The 18,614-nt window shown below is 42.7% G+C and overlaps 2 long non-coding RNA genes across 4 annotated transcripts; one reads left to right on the top strand and one right to left on the bottom strand.

The window, feature by feature from the left end:
• Nucleotides 1-3,244: 3,244 nt before the first annotated feature.
• LOC141551285 (uncharacterized) lies at nucleotides 3,245-10,020 on the bottom strand. 2 transcript variants are annotated; one of them, XR_012484832.1, is made up of 6 exons: nucleotides 8,821-10,018; nucleotides 7,207-7,249; nucleotides 4,722-5,098; nucleotides 4,235-4,313; nucleotides 3,932-4,098; nucleotides 3,245-3,621 (listed from the first exon to the last, which is right to left on the bottom strand). It is a non-coding gene; the product is annotated as an uncharacterized LOC141551285 (long non-coding RNA). The 2 variants fall into 2 exon arrangements; XR_012484827.1 differs by having other exon boundaries at nucleotides 4,235-5,098; nucleotides 8,821-10,020.
• A 476-nt stretch (nucleotides 10,021-10,496) lies between these two features.
• Nucleotides 10,497-16,469, top strand: LOC141551455 (uncharacterized). 2 transcript variants are annotated; one of them, XR_012484878.1, is made up of 6 exons: nucleotides 10,497-10,893; nucleotides 12,466-12,508; nucleotides 14,616-14,992; nucleotides 15,401-15,479; nucleotides 15,616-15,782; nucleotides 16,093-16,469. It is a non-coding gene; the product is annotated as an uncharacterized LOC141551455 (long non-coding RNA). The 2 variants fall into 2 exon arrangements; XR_012484880.1 differs by lacking the exon at nucleotides 15,401-15,479.
• Nucleotides 16,470-18,614: the final 2,145 nt, after the last annotated feature.

Raw genomic sequence — 18,614 nt, 5'->3', positions numbered from 1 at the left:
ATGACAAGAGTCCCCAAACTAATCTATTTATTTAGTGCTATACCAATCAGACTCCCAAGAAACTATTTTAATGACCTAGAAAAAATAACAAAATTCATATGGAAGAATAAATTTTGGTCGACAATTTCAAGGGAATTAAAGAAAAAAAAAGGCAGATGAAGGTGGCCTAGGTGTACCTGACCTCAAGCTATATTATATAGCAGCAGTCACCAAAACCATTTGGTATTGGCTAAGAAATAGACCAGTCGATCAGTGGAACAGATTAGCTACAAAGGACAAAAAAGGGAACAACTATAGCAATCTACTATTTGACAACCTCAAAGACCCCAACATTTGGGATAAAAATTCATTATTTGAAAAAAACTGTTGGGAAAACTGGAAATTGGTATGGCAGAAATTAGATATGGATCCACACTTAACACCTTATACCAAGATAAGATCAAAATGGGTCCATGCTTTAGGCATAAAGAATGAGATCATAAATAGATTAGAGGAACAGAGAATAGTCTACCTCTCAGACCTGTGGAGGAGGCAGGAATTTATGTCCAGAGGAGAACTGGAGATCGTTATTGATCACAAAATAGAAGATTTGGATTACATCAAACTAAAAAGTTCCTGTACAAACAAAACTAATGCAAACAAGATCAGAAGGGACGTAACAAATTGGGAAAATATTTTTACAGTTAAAGGTTCTGACAAAGGCCTCATTTCCAAATTTTATAGAGAGCTGACGCTAATTTATAAGAAATCAAACCATTCTCCAATGGATAAATGGTTAAAGGATATGAACAGACAATTCTCAGATGATGAAATTGAAACTATATCCACTCATATGAAAGAGTGTTCCAAATCCCTACTGATCAGAGAAATGCAAATTAAGACAACTCTGAGATACCACTACACCCCTGCCAGGTTGGCTGAGATGACAGGAACAAACAATGAGGAATGCTGGAGGGGATGTGGGAAAACTGAGACACTGATGCATTGTTGGTGGAGCTGTGAAAGAATCCGGCCATTCTGGAGAGCAATCTGGAACTATTCCCCATAAGTCATCAAACTGTGCATACCCTTTGATCCAGCAGTGCTACTCCTGGGCTTACATCCCAAAGGAATACTGAGGAGGGGAAAGGGACCTGTAAGTACCAAAATGTTTGTAGCAGTTCTTTTTGTAGTGGCTAGAAACAAGAAGATGAATGGATGTCCATCAATTGGAGAATGGTTGGGGAAATTATGGTATATGAAGCTTATGGAAAATTATTGCTCTGTAAGAAATGACCAGCAGGATGACCAGAGAGGCTTGGAGAGACTTACATCAAGTGATGCTGAGTGAAATGCGCAGAACCAGAAGATCGCTGTACACTTCAACAACAATGCTGTATGAAGAGGTATTCTCATGGAAGTGGAGATCTTCAACATAAAGAAGATCCAACTCACTTCCAGCTGATCAATGATGGACAGAAACAAGTACACCCACAGAAAGAACAGTGGGAAGTGAATCTAAATTGTTAGCACTACTGTCTATCTACCCAGGGTACTTATACCTTCGGAATCCAATTCTTTCCGTGTAACAAGAAAAGTGGATTTACACATTTTCAAACGTTTTCCTTTGGCAGAAAGTAGGTTTTCTCCATTAAAAGGCTAAGTATCAGCATGGATAATAACTTGTTAAGAATGTATTATATGTCCCTTGTTCAGTATAAACGAACTAGATAATTTATCCACATTTTTTTCTTAAAAAGAAATGGATATATTTTATATTTACATTCCTAATTTTCTCAGTTTGGTTCACCTTCCCATACACTTAAATATATTTTTCCTTTATTTGTCACTCCTACTACATCAGAAACCAACAAGCAATTTTTAAAATGCTGGAAAAATAATGCCCTCATTACATACGTGTTTGTATCGATCATCAAAATTTATTCTTAATTGGCACATCTAAAAATGTATGTCTCTTACTGCATTCTGAGTTCATCATCTCTTGGGAAGCAGGTGAGTAGAATACCTGATCCTCAGTTCTTTGCCATTATATTTCTTGTCATTATATTGAACAGATTTCTAAAGTCAACTAATTTTCTCAGCAATGTTGTTAATTATAATTAAAGTTGCATTTCTTCTAAATGAATAATTGAATGTAACTGTAATGATTAATATATTAATGATACAAATTATTTTCTAATTATGCGCTATAACTAGATGCCCTCTATATCCATACATAGAAATGTCCCCCCAGGTACTTTGAAATTGTTAATTTCAAAGTTTCTTACACAATATTTCTTTTTTAGTTTAATTTATTTTTGTCACATTTTAAATTCTAAGCTGTTTTTTTTTATTTGACCAACATTTGACAAAGATTTTTTTTTAATTTTTTTAATTCACAAAGAAAACAGGCATTTCCATAAAAGTACAATAAACCTATTATATACAACTTCTTATTTCCTCCAAATACAAAACAAAATTATCATGTGAATTTCTTTTTTTCTTTTTCTTTCTCCTCCTCCCAAAGGTGACTATTAAATATATGTGTGTGTGTATATATGTAAGTGTAAAATTATTCTATACATTCTATTTCATCTGTTCTTCATATGCTGTTAGTACCTTTAATACGTCTTGCTTTTAATTTGCATGTTTATGAAATTATTTGTCGCTTCGTCTTTCTCAAAACCATATTGCTGTTACTGTGTAAAATGTTCTCTTGGTTCTGCTTACTTTGCTTTCCACTACTTCATGCAAGTCTTAACATGCCTTTTGAAGATCATTGAGCTCATCCTTTCTTATAGCATAGTAACTCTATACCCCAAATGATGGGGGTTCCTGCAGTTTCTAGTTCTTTTGTACCACAGAAGAGTTATCAACATCCCAATCTCACTGACAGTTATGACTATTTGTTCATTTCCATCCATCTTATTTTTACTCATTATTTTCATCCTCCTCAACCTCTCTTTTTGCCCTATTTCTGCTAACTTCTCTTCTCTCCCCACCCTTCAAGATCCGGAGAACAGATGGAGCAGATTTATAAATATTTGTAAAAACCATACGAGCTCTGTGTTTCTTATACCACAGTAGTATTCCTGCAGAAATCTAAACTACAATTTGTTTAGTCATTCGCCCGTTGAAGGGCAGCCTCTTAGTTTCCAGTTCTTTGTCATCAAAAGTTCCTATAAATATTTTAGAATGTAGAGGTTCTTTTTCTTTTTCCCTAATCAGCTTGAGCAACAGACTTATTGGTGGTTTTTCTGGTATAAAGGGTATACACAAAGACAATGGTCTCTTTTAATTAAAAATTCTCCTCCTATCCATAAGGCTGATAGACAATGTGTATTTTCTTTTATTTTTCTTATAATGTCTCCCTTAATATCTAGGTCATGAAACTATTCTGATAAACAGCCTCAGGTCAAGGGAGGCCCCCTCGGGTCACAGGATGCCCCCTCGAGTCACAGGATGCCCCCTCAGGTCACGGGATGCCACCTGGGGTCTCAGGATGCCACCTTGGGTGTCAGGATGCCATGCCTGGGCACTGGATGCCACCTTGGGTCACAGGATGGTGGTAACAGGATGGCAGCTCGGGTCTCAGGATGCCACATCTGGTCACGGGATGCCACCTTGGGTCACTGGATGGCACTGAGGATTACAGGAAAGCCACTAAGGGTCACAGGATGTCAGTAACAGGATGCCCCCTTGGGTCACGGGATGCCCACTCGGATCACAGAATGCCACCTTGGGTCACAGGATGGTGGTAACAGGATGCCACCTTGGGTCACGGGATGCCCGCTCGGGTCACGGGATGCCCCTTTGGCTCACAGGATGCCCCCTTGAGTCACAGGATGCCCGCTCGGGTCACAAGATGCCCCCTTGGGTCACAGGATGCCACCCCGGGTCACGGGATGCCCCATCCGGTCAGGGGATGCCCCCTTGAGTCATGGGATACCACCTTGGGTCACAGGATGTCAGTAACAGGATGCCCCCTTGGGTCATAGGATACCCGCTCGGGTCACGGGATGCCACCTTGGGTCACAGGATGGTGGTAACAGGATGGCAGCTCGGGTCTCAGGATGCCACATCTGGTCACGGGATGCCACCTTGGGTCACTGGATGGCACTGAGGATTACAGGAAAGCCACTAAGGGTCACAGGATGTCAGTAACAGGATGCCCCCTTGGGTCACGGGATGCCCCCTTGGGTCACGGGATGCCCCCTTGGGTCACGGGATGCCCACTCGGGTCACAGGATGCCACCTTGGGTCACAGGATGGCGGTAACGGATGCGGTCTCAGGATGCCACGTCTGGTCATGGGATGCGCATGACTGGATGCCACTGAGGATTACAGGAAAGCCACTAAGGGTCACAGGAGCATCACCGAGGGTGCAAAGGAATCTGGGACTTGGGCTGGACAGGGTGGGGAGGGGGAAAGGGAGGGGGGCAACGGGGAGCCCGCCCTCCCCGTGGCAGAGGTGGGGCAGCGGCTGAGGGACTCTGCAGTGGTACCAGTAATGAGAATGGGTGCACCTCGTGGGAATCAGGCTTTCACAGCGGGTGGGATAGCCGGTGCTAGCACTGGGCTCTGGTTGTTGGATGCGGTGCCCTTTATTCTAAGGATGAGGTTAGGCCCCTGGGTGACCTCCTGGGGCTCACTAAGACACGGGCCAGTGAGTCTGGCACCGAGCGGGCACGTCATCCCTCGGGGTTTGACATGAAATAGTCCGGGCCCTCCACGCTGCCCACCCTTCTCCGGAGCTCCTGGGGCCCAGGGCAAGCAGAGGGACCCCCTGGGGACAGGACTGGGAGCTTCCTCCTCCGAAGCGCCCCAGGGTCTTTCTCCACAGGATCAGGTGGTGGATTTTGAGGCAGGGCCTTCCTATTTGATCTGATGTCCGGCAGAGGCCCAATTGATGCGGTCCCCAAAATGAGAGGCACTCTTGATGTCACAGGTGGAGTCACAAATCTCTTCTTCAGAGCACTGAGTGCCTCTAAATAATTTTTTCTTGTCCGCTGGCTTTTTCCCTGGTCTCCGTTTAGATGGCTGACATTACTGGGAGTTACAAGGGGGGCAATTCGCACAGCGTGACCCCGGACCATTAGTCTCTCCTCATTGTGAATGTCTGTGGAGGAAGACATGACCATATGACCAAAGGGGAAGGAATCAGGAAACACATGCTGTGTGGTGTGGGAAAGATACAGTAGCCCAGGGTTTATGATCTACCAAGAGTGATACCTGGCCTTCGGAGCACAAGCGAACCCTTGACAGCATGCTTTTGCCTACATTCTCCCTCGGTACTCACTTGGAGCAAGAGCAAGAGAAAATATCATTACTCCTCATTTTTCTAATAAATCACTTATTTGTGCGGGGTTGTCTGCATGGGGTCAGCCCCTTAGACCGGGAGCTCCTTCAGGCCATGGACAGCACTGGCCTATTCTTTGTATCCCCTCCCATTGCTGGGCCCACAGTAGATGAGTAATCAATGTTTATCAACTCTGACCCCCACTCATTCTTCCCCCTTTCTCACCATTTAAATTCTGCACTCTGGTTTCCCACATTCTCATTCAGTTGAGTTTTACTAATTGGAATGAAAAATTATTCCTATCACCCCCAAAGAAAAAAAGGGATTTTTAACATTTTAATTTATTTACTTAATATTTTTCCCAGCTTACTTTCAAAACATTTTCCTTACATTTATTTATCAGATTTTTGCTTTGTACATCTTTCCCTATAATGAAGAAACTCCACTGAAAATTAGCAAAACATTTCCATAAAAATTGTGGGGGAAAAATCCAGACATCTCTCACCCTCCTGAAAAATAAAATGCCTTCAGAAAAAATAAGTGAAAAATAAAAAGATAAAGAGGGAAATAGAGAATGTTTCCATTTGTCTTCAGACACAATCATTCCTTCTCTGTGAACTGAAATCAGCCCTTCAATATCTGAACTTCTTCAGAGTAGTTGTGGAGGATTGTGTCACTGAGAATAACAAAATCTGTTTTAGCTCGTCCTCTCAGAACACTGCTATCCTTCCATGTATGGCCTATATGACTGCGTTCATGGAGGATTTCCCACATTTTTTCCAGAGAAGATACTGCTCTTCATTTCCCAGAGAGCAATGTTATTCCATCAGAGAAACTTGCTTTAAAATCACTTTTATATTTAATTGTATTTCCCCCCACTTATTCTCTCTCTTTTCACTCTGTCTCTCCTCAAAAGTGTTTCACTACGGATCACTGACTCCCACAAAATGACCTGTTCTTTGGTGACCCCCCCTTCCCATATTCCCTTCCAGCCCCAGTTTCCTGCAGTCTAAGATAAAGGGCGATATCCCTATTCAGTATTTATGGTGTCTCCTATTTAAACCAGAACTGATGAGAGTAAGGTGTTCTCAACCAACCTCTTCTCTCCCTCTTTCGCTCCACTGGAAAAAAAACTTTTCACACCTTTATTTCTCATGGCAGATAATTTTCCCCATTCCGCTTTTCCCTTTTCCTGGTACATACCCATCCCTCTCCTTTCCAACACTTAAAAATTGAAAAAAAAAGATATTATCCATTTCTATTCACCTCACACCCCTTATTATCTAGTGAGATATATACATATCCTTATACTGAAAATTTATGTATAGTCCTTCTAATGGACAGAAGATTGAGAACGAAACAGAAAAAGCCTAAAACACTTCCACGTATATTGATCCTGCTACAGTCTCTCTCTGGAGCTCTCTCCCCCAACTGCCACATAACTTCTGTTGGACATTTTGACCCGGATGTCCAATTGCTTGGGAATCTCAAAATATGCAAAACAGAATCTGTTCTTTGTCCCACACCCTCTGCCCTCTTCTGAAATTCCCTTTTCTGTCACCAGGGTTGCAGGCTCAGCCATCCTCCACTCTTCCCTTCGCTCAGCCCACATATCATATATTGACTGAGGCATCTTCTGATTCCTTGCTCAACATTCCCCCCCCCTGAGGTATTCTTTTCTTTGCTGCCATAGCTAGCAACCTGGGCCCCTGTCCACCTGTCTCCTAAGCTCCTCTGATAGCCTCGGTGTTCCATGAAGATTAGGCCCTCTGACATTAGTCTTGTATTTTCTCTCTTTCTCTGGCATATTCCAGTTGATGTACTTTGATTCCTCCCTCTTTAAATGAATTTTGTGGATACATTCCTCATTTAATAGAAGGATTGATTTAAGAACAAATACCACGACATGCTTCTTAATTGATTCTCACCATGGGGATGTACTCTGTTCCTCCTTTGCATGGTCACCTTTTCCTAAGGAAAAAGAATGTCAACAAAAAAATTAGTAAGCTTTGGTTCTCAGAAGTCCCCCATCTTCCCAGCTAAAGGAGCTGCAAGCAGTGCAAGAAGGCTCTAATAGCTCATCAGACACAGCCCAGCCATTGCCTTTCATTGTGGGCAATGTTTTGATACTAGAACCAGCCTCAACACAATTGATAAAAATGATCCATTCCCACAGGTGCCCTTTCCTGTTTCTCTCTTTTCTCCTCTCTCCTCATTATTACAAGGAATCCAAGGCAGCCACTGACACTCTCCTTTGTATCACAAGAGAAGAAAAAGATGAAACTTTTTACATAAAGCGTCTGTCTGCATAAAGAAGAATCTGCCCAATTCATTTGTTTGCTGTGGTGAGTACCATCTGTCAGCCTGCTCAAAGTGCAAAATTTCTGAGAATAATAACCAGAGTCTTGGATTTCACCAGATGCTATGGACCTGTCAGCCTTACAGTGCACTGGCTCCGCACCCTGCCTCTTCTTTCCCTGAAGAGTTTTCTCCTATTTCTGTTCTCAAGTCCACAAGACCTAAGGCAAAGGACTGACCACAATGTGGGTCTGAAGGGCCAGACATAGAGACTTGGGCAAACCTTTCTTAACCCTTTCAGTGCCTTAAAGCCTACCAGCTTTCTAAGAAGTAATGAAAGATGGTCCACCCAACTAGGGGGAGAAAGGGATTTTCCACACCTACATTGTATATCTACAAGCACAATGAACAACCTTGTCCACCCACTCCAGTGAAAAAATCAAAATACAATGGATATACATTTTGAGATTACAAAGAACTTATTTTTTTACTTAATTCACGGTTTGGAGAAAGGGGGAATAGGCTCCAGTAGCTCTCAGAAGGTACCTTGTCAGAAAAAACGTTTAAGAACTTTGATACTATTCTGCCCAATCTCCAAAGGGGTGCACAGCTGTCTGATGGTTCAGCTGGATCCCCCAATGAATCAAACAATAGAATTGTTTGAATGTTCTGAGCAATGAAGACCCGGAGGCAGTCTCAGGCTCACATCAGGGAGAGAGAGGGGGAACTCCTCTATTCTGTCCTTTGTACTGTACTAGACAGCTTTTCCCAATAGACCATCTCCCTGGATCCTTACATCAACCCTGTGAGGAAACTGGCAAACGGGAGAAGTGGTTTCCCTCAGGGACACTGGGCTCTGAGACTGAATTTGAAAGTCAGATCCCCCCAACTGCCAGGTCCATGTCTGTCTGCTACTTAAGAACAGAGGAGCCTCTTCGGGATCACAATGAAAACCCATTTTCTTTGTAGGTGAGTCTCAGAGGGTTTGAGTTCTCTCCCAAGCGTCTACAGAAGTGTCCTCTCTTATGATCTCAGTTGTATTCAGGACACTGAAGACATAGAAACAAGCGTCTTGTCCATTTCCAATTGCTGGCCCAAGGAAGGTCTCTCGTATTAAGCTCTACAACAATGACTTCCCACAAAATTACACACGTCCCCCCAGAATACAAACTCCCTCATTCCTCCTCCTACGTGTATTTGGCTGTGCCCATCCCCAGCATCGTCTGTATCATGGAGCCTCTTACCTGTTGGAGGTTTTACGAGATGCCCCTTCGCTGGCTCGTAAAGTCCCAGTAGAATTCGAAGTAGAATTAGAAAGTGGAAAGAAGAAAAGTTGAAAGAAGAAACCAACACAAATACACACAAACAAACACAGAGAGAAATACACATTCGACTTGCTCGCCCTCTCTGTTGCTCTCTGGCTCACTCCCTCTCTCACTCTCTCTCTCGCACAGAGAACATGGTTACTCAGACTCCTGGCCTTTTATCCTAATACCCCTTTGTGAGGTAGTGATGACATCAAATGCAACCATTTTTCTGTTACATCAGTTACTGCCTGCAAATGTTAAAAGCATGTGCACAAAATACCATAGAAACATAAAAGAACAACTAATTGTATATAGCCCCAGGGAAAATTCAAAGACAATATTTTCAATATTTAGGATATGAAGTATACCCTAAGGTACTTACAGTACCAAAACTTTCTTTAAGAACAGAGAAGTTAAAGGGACCTTTATGTGCCAAAATGTATGTGGCCTCTCTTTTGGTAGTGGCTAGAAATTGGAAGATAAATGGATGTCCATCAATTGGAAAATGGTTGGGTAAATTATGGTATATGAAGGTTATGGAATATTATTGCTCTGTATTAAATGACTAGCAGGACGAATACAGACAGGTTTGGAGAGACTTACATCAACTGCTGCTGAGTGAAATGTGCAGAACCAGAAGATCGCTGTACACTTCAACAACAATGCTGTAGGAGGATGTATTCTGATGGAAGTGGATATCTTCAACATAAAGAAGATCCAACTCACTTCCAGTTGATCAGTGATGGACAGAAATAACTACACCCAGAGAAGGAACACTGGGAAGTGAATGGAAATTGTTAGCACTACTGTCTATCTACCCAGGTTACTTATACCTTCGGAATATAATACTTAACGTGCAACAAGAAAAGTGGATTTACACACATATATTGAATCTAGGTTATACTGTAACATGTAAAATGTTTGGGATTGCCTGTCATCTAGGGAAGGGAGTATAGAGAGGAAGGGGAAAATTTGGAAAAATGAATACAAGGGATAATGTTATAAAGAAAATTACTCATAAATATCTACTGTCAAAAATTTTTATAATTATAAAAAAAGAACAGAGAAGTTTAACATTTTAAATGACTTTCTGAAAGTGATAGGAGATATCCAATGGATGTGTCTGGAATTAGGGTTAACTACCTATCAATTACAACCATTATATGGCATTTTAAGAGGACACACTGCTTTAGACTCACCATGCCAGCTTATAAAAGAAGCTCAAGAGGCTTAATTATTATTAATTGGGACACTGTCTCCCAGAAATCTAATGCTGTGCTTGTACTCCCCTGGTAAGTCTCAGCTAAATGGTCAGAGAAGTCAGGTGGCTGTCCCCAGGCCTCCAGGAACAAGAAGTGGCCCTTGATGTCACATTCTTGCCCTGATTCCTATTTCGCTCAGTTCTCTAGAGCCCATTCAGAGGTCATGCTATCCTGGCTGGGGAGATATTTGAATCTGCACAATCCTTATTCTGTGACTGCTTCTCAGTCATTATTGAATTGAGAAGTATTTTTAATCTTCAAAGATAAAGATAAATTCTAGGGGAGAGATGACCAAACTGTTTAATGAGAATCTGTGGCAAATAGACTTTGAAATCCAATGAAGGCAGAGTGGCTTTGGTTCAGGAAACTATGGAATGAAGAAGCGTCCTTTCTCTGCTCTTATACTCCAGTCTTCCAATCATAGCAGAGATTGGAAGGCAGTAACTGATGTAACAGAAAAATGGTTGCATTTGATGTCATCACTACCTCACAAAGGGGTATTAGGATAAAAGGCCAGGAGTCTGAGTAACCATGTTCTCTGTGCGAGAGAGAGAGTGAGAGAGGGAGTGAGCCAGAGAGCAACAGAGAGGGCGAGCAAGTCGAATGTGTATTTCTCTCTGTGTTTGTTTGTGTGTATTTGTGTTGGTTTCTTCTTTCAACTTTTCTTCTTTCCACTTTCTAATTCTACTTCGAATTCTACTGGGACTTTACGAGCCAGCGAAGGGGCATCTCGTAAAACCTCCAACAGGTAAGAGGCTCCATGATACAGACGATGCTGGGGATGGGCACAGCCAAATACACGTAGGAGGAGGAATGAGGGAGTTTGTATTCTGGGGGGACGTGTGTAATTTTGTGGGAAGTCATTGTTGTAGAGCTTAATACGAGAGACCTTCCTTGGGCCAGCAATTGGAAATGGACAAGACGCTTGTTTCTATGTCTTCAGTGTCCTGAATACAACTGAGATCATAAGAGAGGACACTTCTGTAGACGCTTGGGAGAGAACTCAAACCCTCTGAGACTCACCTACAAAGAAAATGGGTTTTCATTGTGATCCCGAAGAGGCTCCTCTGTTCTTAAGTAGCAGACAGACATGGACCTGGCAGTTGGGGGGATCTGACTTTCAAATTCAGTCTCAGAGCCCAGTGTCCCTGAGGGAAACCACTTCTCCCGTTTGCCAGTTTCCTCACAGGGTTGATGTAAGGATCCAGGGAGATGGTCTATTGGGAAAAGCTGTCTAGTACAGTACAAAGGACAGAATAGAGGAGTTCCCCCTCTCTCTCCCTGATGTGAGCCTGAGACTGCCTCCGGGTCTTCATTGCTCAGAACATTCAAACAATTCTATTGTTTGATTCATTGGGGGATCCAGCTGAACCATCAGACAGCTGTGCACCCCTTTGGAGATTGGGCAGAATAGTATCAAAGTTCTTAAACGTTTTTTCTGACAAGGTACCTTCTGAGAGCTACTGGAGCCTATTCCCCCTTTCTCCAAACCGTGAATTAAGTAAAAAAATAAGTTCTTTGTAATCTCAAAATGTATATCCATTGTATTTTGATTTTTTCACTGGAGTGGGTGGACAAGGTTGTTCATTGTGCTTGTAGATATACAATGTAGGTGTGGAAAATCCCTTTCTCCCCCTAGTTGGGTGGACCATCTTTCATTACTTCTTAGAAAGCTGGTAGGCTTTAAGGCACTGAAAGGGTTAAGAAAGGTTTGCCCAAGTCTCTATGTCTGGCCCTTCAGACCCACATTGTGGTCAGTCCTTTGCCTTAGGTCTTGTGGACTTGAGAACAGAAATAGGAGAAAACTCTTCAGGGAAAGAAGAGGCAGGGTGCGGAGCCAGTGCACTGTAAGGCTGACAGGTCCATAGCATCTGGTGAAATCCAAGACTCTGGTTATTATTCTCAGAAATTTTGCACTTTGAGCAGGCTGACAGATGGTACTCACCACAGCAAACAAATGAATTGGGCAGATTCTTCTTTATGCAGACAGACGCTTTATGTAAAAAGTTTCATCTTTTTCTTCTCTTGTGATACAAAGGAGAGTGTCAGTGGCTGCCTTGGATTCCTTGTAATAATGAGGAGAGAGGAGAAAAGAGAGAAACAGGAAAGGGCACCTGTGGGAATGGATCATTTTTATCAATTGTGTTGAGGCTGGTTCTAGTATCAAAACATTGCCCACAATGAAAGGCAATGGCTGGGCTGTGTCTGATGAGCTATTAGAGCCTTCTTGCACTGCTTGCAGCTCCTTTAGCTGGGAAGATGGGGGACTTCTGAGAACCAAAGCTTACTAATTTTTTTGTTGACATTCTTTTTCCCTTAGGAAAAGGTGACCATGCAAAGGAGGAACAGAGTACATCCCCATGGTGAGAATCAATTAAGAAGCATGTCGTGGTATTTGTTCTTAAATCAATCCTTCTATTAAATGAGGAATGTATCCACAAAATTCATTTAAAGAGGGAGGAATCAAAGTACATCAACTGGAATATGCCAGAGAAAGAGAGAAAATACAAGACTAATGTCAGAGGGCCTAATCTTCATGGAACACCGAGGCTATCAGAGGAGCTTAGGAGACAGGTGGACAGGGGCCCAGGTTGCTAGCTATGGCAGCAAAGAAAAGAATACCTCAGGGGGGGGGAATGTTGAGCAAGGAATCAGAAGATGCCTCAGTCAATATATGATATGTGGGCTGAGCGAAGGGAAGAGTGGAGGATGGCTGAGCCTGCAACCCTGGTGACAGAAAAGGGAATTTCAGAAGAGGGCAGAGGGTGTGGGACAAAGAACAGATTCTGTTTTGCATATTTTGAGATTCCCAAGCAATTGGACATCCGGGTCAAAATGTCCAACAGAAGTTATGTGGCAGTTGGGGGAGAGAGCTCCAGAGAGAGACTGTAGCAGGATCAATATACGTGGAAGTGTTTTAGGCTTTTTCTGTTTCGTTCTCAATCTTCTGTCCATTAGAAGGACTATACATAAATTTTCAGTATAAGGATATGTATATATCTCACTAGATAATAAGGGGTGTGAGGTGAATAGAAATGGATAATATCTTTTTTTTTCAATTTTTAAGTGTTGGAAAGGAGAGGGATGGGTATGTACCAGGAAAAGGGAAAAGCGGAATGGGGAAAATTATCTGCCATGAGAAATAAAGGTGTGAAAAGTTTTTTTCCAGTGGAGCGAAAGAGGGAGAGAAGAGGTTGGTTGAGAACACCTTACTCTCATCAGTTCTGGTTTAAATAGGAGACACCATAAATACTGAATAGGGATATCGCCCTTTATCTTAGACTGCAGGAAACTGGGGCTGGAAGGGAATATGGGAAGGGGGGGTCACCAAAGAACAGGTCATTTTGTGGGAGTCAGTGATCCGTAGTGAAACACTTTTGAGGAGAGACAGAGTGAAAAGAGAGAGAATAAGTGGGGGGAAATACAATTAAATATAAAAGTGATTTTAAAGCAAGTTTCTCTGATGGAATAACATTGCTCTCTGGGAAATGAAGAGCAGTATCTTCTCTGGAAAAAATGTGGGAAATCCTCCATGAACGCAGTCATATAGGCCATACATGGAAGGATAGCAGTGTTCTGAGAGGACGAGCTAAAACAGATTTTGTTATTCTCAGTGACACAATCCTCCACAACTACTCTGAAGAAGTTCAGATATTGAAGGGCTGATTTCAGTTCACAGAGAAGGAATGATTGTGTCTGAAGACAAATGGAAACATTCTCTATTTCCCTCTTTATCTTTTTATTTTTCACTTATTTTTTCTGAAGGCATTTTATTTTTCAGGAGGGTGAGAGATGTCTGGATTTTTCCCCCACAATTTTTATGGAAATGTTTTGCTAATTTTCAGTGGAGTTTCTTCATTATAGGGAAAGATGTACAAAGCAAAAATCTGATAAATAAATGTAAGGAAAATGTTTTGAAAGTAAGCTGGGAAAAATATTAAGTAAATAAATTAAAATGTTAAAAATCCCTTTTTTTCTTTGGGGGTGATAGGAATAATTTTTCATTCCAATTAGTAAAACTCAACTGAATGAGAATGTGGGAAACCAGAGTGCAGAATTTAAATGGTGAGAAAGGGGGAAGAATGAGTGGGGGTCAGAGTTGATAAACATTGATTACTCATCTACTGTGGGCCCAGCAATGGGAGGGGATACAAAGAATAGGCCAGTGCTGTCCATGGCCTGAAGGAGCTCCCGGTCTAAGGGGCTGACCCCATGCAGACAACCCCGCACAAATAAGTGATTTATTAGAAAAATGAGGAGTAATGATATTTTCTCTTGCTCTTGCTCCAAGTGAGTACCGAGGGAGAATGTAGGCAAAAGCATGCTGTCAAGGGTTCGCTTGTGCTCCGAAGGCCAGGTATCACTCTTGGTAGATCATAAACCCTGGGCTACTGTATCTTTCCCACACCACACAGCATGTGTTTCCTGATTCCTTCCCCTTTGGTCATATGGTCATGTCTTCCTCCACAGACATTCACAATGAGGAGAGACTAATGGTCCGGGGTCACGCTGTGCGAATTGCCCCCCTTGTAACTCCCAGTAATGTCAGCCATCTAAACGGAGACCAGGGAAAAAGCCAGCGGACAAGAAAAAATTATTTAGAGGCACTCAGTGCTCTGAAGAAGAGATTTGTGACTCCACCTGTGACATCAAGAGTGCCTCTCATTTTGGGGACCGCATCAATTGGGCCTCTGCCGGACATCAGATCAAATAGGAAGGCCCTGCCTCAAAATCCACCACCTGATCCTGTGGAGAAAGACCCTGGGGCGCTTCGGAGGAGGAAGCTCCCAGTCCTGTCCCCAGGGGGTCCCTCTGCTTGCCCTGGGCCCCAGGAGCTCCGGAGAAGGGTGGGCAGCGTGGAGGGCCCGGACTATTTCATGTCAAACCCCGAGGGATGACGTGCCCGCTCGGTGCCAGACTCACTGGCCCGTGTCTTAGTGAGCCCCAGGAGGTCACCCAGGGGCCTAACCTCATCCTTAGAATAAAGGGCACCGCATCCAACAACCAGAGCCCAGTGCTAGCACCGGCTATCCCACCCGCTGTGAAAGCCTGATTCCCACGAGGTGCACCCATTCTCATTACTGGTACCACTGCAGAGTCCCTCAGCCGCTGCCCCACCTCTGCCACGGGGAGGGCGGGCTCCCCGTTGCCCCCCTCCCTTTCCCCCTCCCCACCCTGTCCAGCCCAAGTCCCAGATTCCTTTGCACCCTCGGTGATGCTCCTGTGACCCTTAGTGGCTTTCCTGTAATCCTCAGTGGCATCCAGTCATGCGCATCCCATGACCAGACGTGGCATCCTGAGACCGCATCCGTTACCGCCATCCTGTGACCCAAGGTGGCATCCTGTGACCCGAGTGGGCATCCCGTGACCCAAGGGGGCATCCCGTGACCCAAGGGGGCATCCCGTGACCCAAGGGGGCATCCTGTTACTGACATCCTGTGACCCTTAGTGGCTTTCCTGTAATCCTCAGTGCCATCCAGTGACCCAAGGTGGCATCCCGTGACCAGATGTGGCATCCTGAGACCCGAGCTGCCATCCTGTTACCACCATCCTGTGACCCAAGGTGGCATCCCGTGACCCGAGCGGGTATCCTATGACCCAAGGGGGCATCCTGTTACTGACATCCTGTGACCCAAGGTGGTATCCCATGACTCAAGGGGGCATCCCCTGACCGGATGGGGCATCCCGTGACCCGGGGTGGCATCCTGTGACCCAAGGGGGCATCTTGTGACCCGAGCGGGCATCCTGTGACTCAAGGGGGCATCCTGTGAGCCAAAGGGGCATCCCGTGACCCGAGCGGGCATCCCGTGACCCAAGGTGGCATCCTGTTACCACCATCCTGTGACCCAAGGTGGCATTCTGTGATCCGAGTGGGCATCCCGTGACCCAAGGGGGCATCCTGTTACTGACATCCTGTGACCCTTAGTGGCTTTCCTGTAATCCTCAGTGCCATCCAGTGACCCAAGGTGGCATCCCGTGACCAGATGTGGCATCCTGAGACCCGAGCTGCCATCCTGTTACCACCATCCTGTGACCCAAGGTGGCATCCAGTGCCCAGGCATGGCATCCTGACACCCAAGGTGGCATCCTGAGACCCCAGGTGGCATCCCGTGACCTGAGGGGGCATCCTGTGACTCGAGGGGGCATCCTGTGACCCGAGGGGGCCTCCCTTGACCTGAGGCTGTTTATCAGAATAGTTTCATGACCTAGATATTAAGGGAGACATTATAAGAAAAATAAAAGAAAATACACATTGTCTATCAGCCTTATGGATAGGAGGAGAATTTTTAATTAAAAGAGACCATTGTCTTTGTGTATACCCTTTATACCAGAAAAACCACCAATAAGTCTGTTGCTCAAGCTGATTAGGGAAAAAGAAAAAGAACCTCTACATTCTAAAATATTTATAGGAACTTTTGATGACAAAGAACTGGAAACTAAGAGGCTGCCCTTCAACGGGCGAATGACTAAACAAATTGTAGTTTAGATTTCTGCAGGAATACTACTGTGGTATAAGAAACACAGAGCTCGTATGGTTTTTACAAATATTTATAAATCTGCTCCATCTGTTCTCCGGATCTTGAAGGGTGGGGAGAGAAGAGAAGTTAGCAGAAATAGGGCAAAAAGAGAGGTTGAGGAGGATGAAAATAATGAGTAAAAATAAGATGGATGGAAATGAACAAATAGTCATAACTGTCAGTGAGATTGGGATGTTGATAACTCTTCTGTGGTACAAAAGAACTAGAAACTGCAGGAACCCCCATCATTTGGGGTATAGAGTTACTATGCTATAAGAAAGGATGAGCTCAATGATCTTCAAAAGGCATGTTAAGACTTGCATGAAGTAGTGGAAAGCAAAGTAAGCAGAACCAAGAGAACATTTTACACAGTAACAGCAATATGGTTTTGAGAAAGACGAAGCGACAAATAATTTCATAAACATGCAAATTAAAAGCAAGACGTATTAAAGGTACTAACAGCATATGAAGAACAGATGAAATAGAATGTATAGAATAATTTTACACTTACATATATACACACACACATATATTTAATAGTCACCTTTGGGAGGAGGAGAAAGAAAAAGAAAAAAAGAAATTCACATGATAATTTTGTTTTGTATTTGGAGGAAATAAGAAGTTGTATATAATAGGTTTATTGTACTTTTATGGAAATGCCTGTTTTCTTTGTGAATTAAAAAAATTAAAAAAAAATCTTTGTCAAATGTTGGTCAAATAAAAAAAAACAGCTTAGAATTTAAAATGTGACAAAAATAAATTAAACTAAAAAAGAAATATTGTGTAAGAAACTTTGAAATTAACAATTTCAAAGTACCTGGGGGGACATTTCTATGTATGGATATAGAGGGCATCTAGTTATAGCGCATAATTAGAAAATAATTTGTATCATTAATATATTAATCATTACAGTTACATTCAATTATTCATTTAGAAGAAATGCAACTTTAATTATAATTAACAACATTGCTGAGAAAATTAGTTGACTTTAGAAATCTGTTCAATATAATGACAAGAAATATAATGGCAAAGAACTGAGGATCAGGTATTCTACTCACCTGCTTCCCAAGAGATGATGAACTCAGAATGCAGTAAGAGACATACATTTTTAGATGTGCCAATTAAGAATAAATTTTGATGATCGATACAAACACGTATGTAATGAGGGCATTATTTTTCCAGCATTTTAAAAATTGCTTGTTGGTTTCTGATGTAGTAGGAGTGACAAATAAAGGAAAAATATATTTAAGTGTATGGGAAGGTGAACCAAACTGAGAAAATTAGGAATGTAAATATAAAATATATCCATTTCTTTTTAAGAAAAAAATGTGGATAAATTATCTAGTTCGTTTATACTGAACAAGGGACATATAATACATTCTTAACAAGTTATTATCCATGCTGATACTTAGCCTTTTAATGGAGAAAACCTACTTTCTGCCAAAGGAAAACGTTTGAAAATGTGTAAATCCACTTTTCTTGTTACACGGAAAGAATTGGATTCCGAAGGTATAAGTACCCTGGGTAGATAGACAGTAGTGCTAACAATTTAGATTCACTTCCCACTGTTCTTTCTGTGGGTGTACTTGTTTCTGTCCATCATTGATCAGCTGGAAGTGAGTTGGATCTTCTTTATGTTGAAGATCTCCACTTCCATGAGAATACCTCTTCATACAGCATTGTTGTTGAAGTGTACAGCGATCTTCTGGTTCTGCGCATTTCACTCAGCATCACTTGATGTAAGTCTCTCCAAGCCTCTCTGGTCATCCTGCTGGTCATTTCTTACAGAGCAATAATTTTCCATAAGCTTCATATACCATAATTTCCCCAACCATTCTCCAATTGATGGACATCCATTCATCTTCTTGTTTCTAGCCACTACAAAAAGAACTGCTACAAACATTTTGGTACTTACAGGTCCCTTTCCCCTCCTCAGTATTCCTTTGGGATG

The sequence above is a fragment of the Sminthopsis crassicaudata genome, chromosome 1 (genome assembly GCF_048593235.1).
Source record: "Sminthopsis crassicaudata isolate SCR6 chromosome 1, ASM4859323v1, whole genome shotgun sequence".
In the NCBI taxonomy this organism is placed as follows: domain Eukaryota; kingdom Metazoa; phylum Chordata; class Mammalia; order Dasyuromorphia; family Dasyuridae; genus Sminthopsis; species Sminthopsis crassicaudata.
Note: the sequence above shows the minus strand (reverse complement) of the source record. Positions and strands in the feature narration are given on the sequence as shown.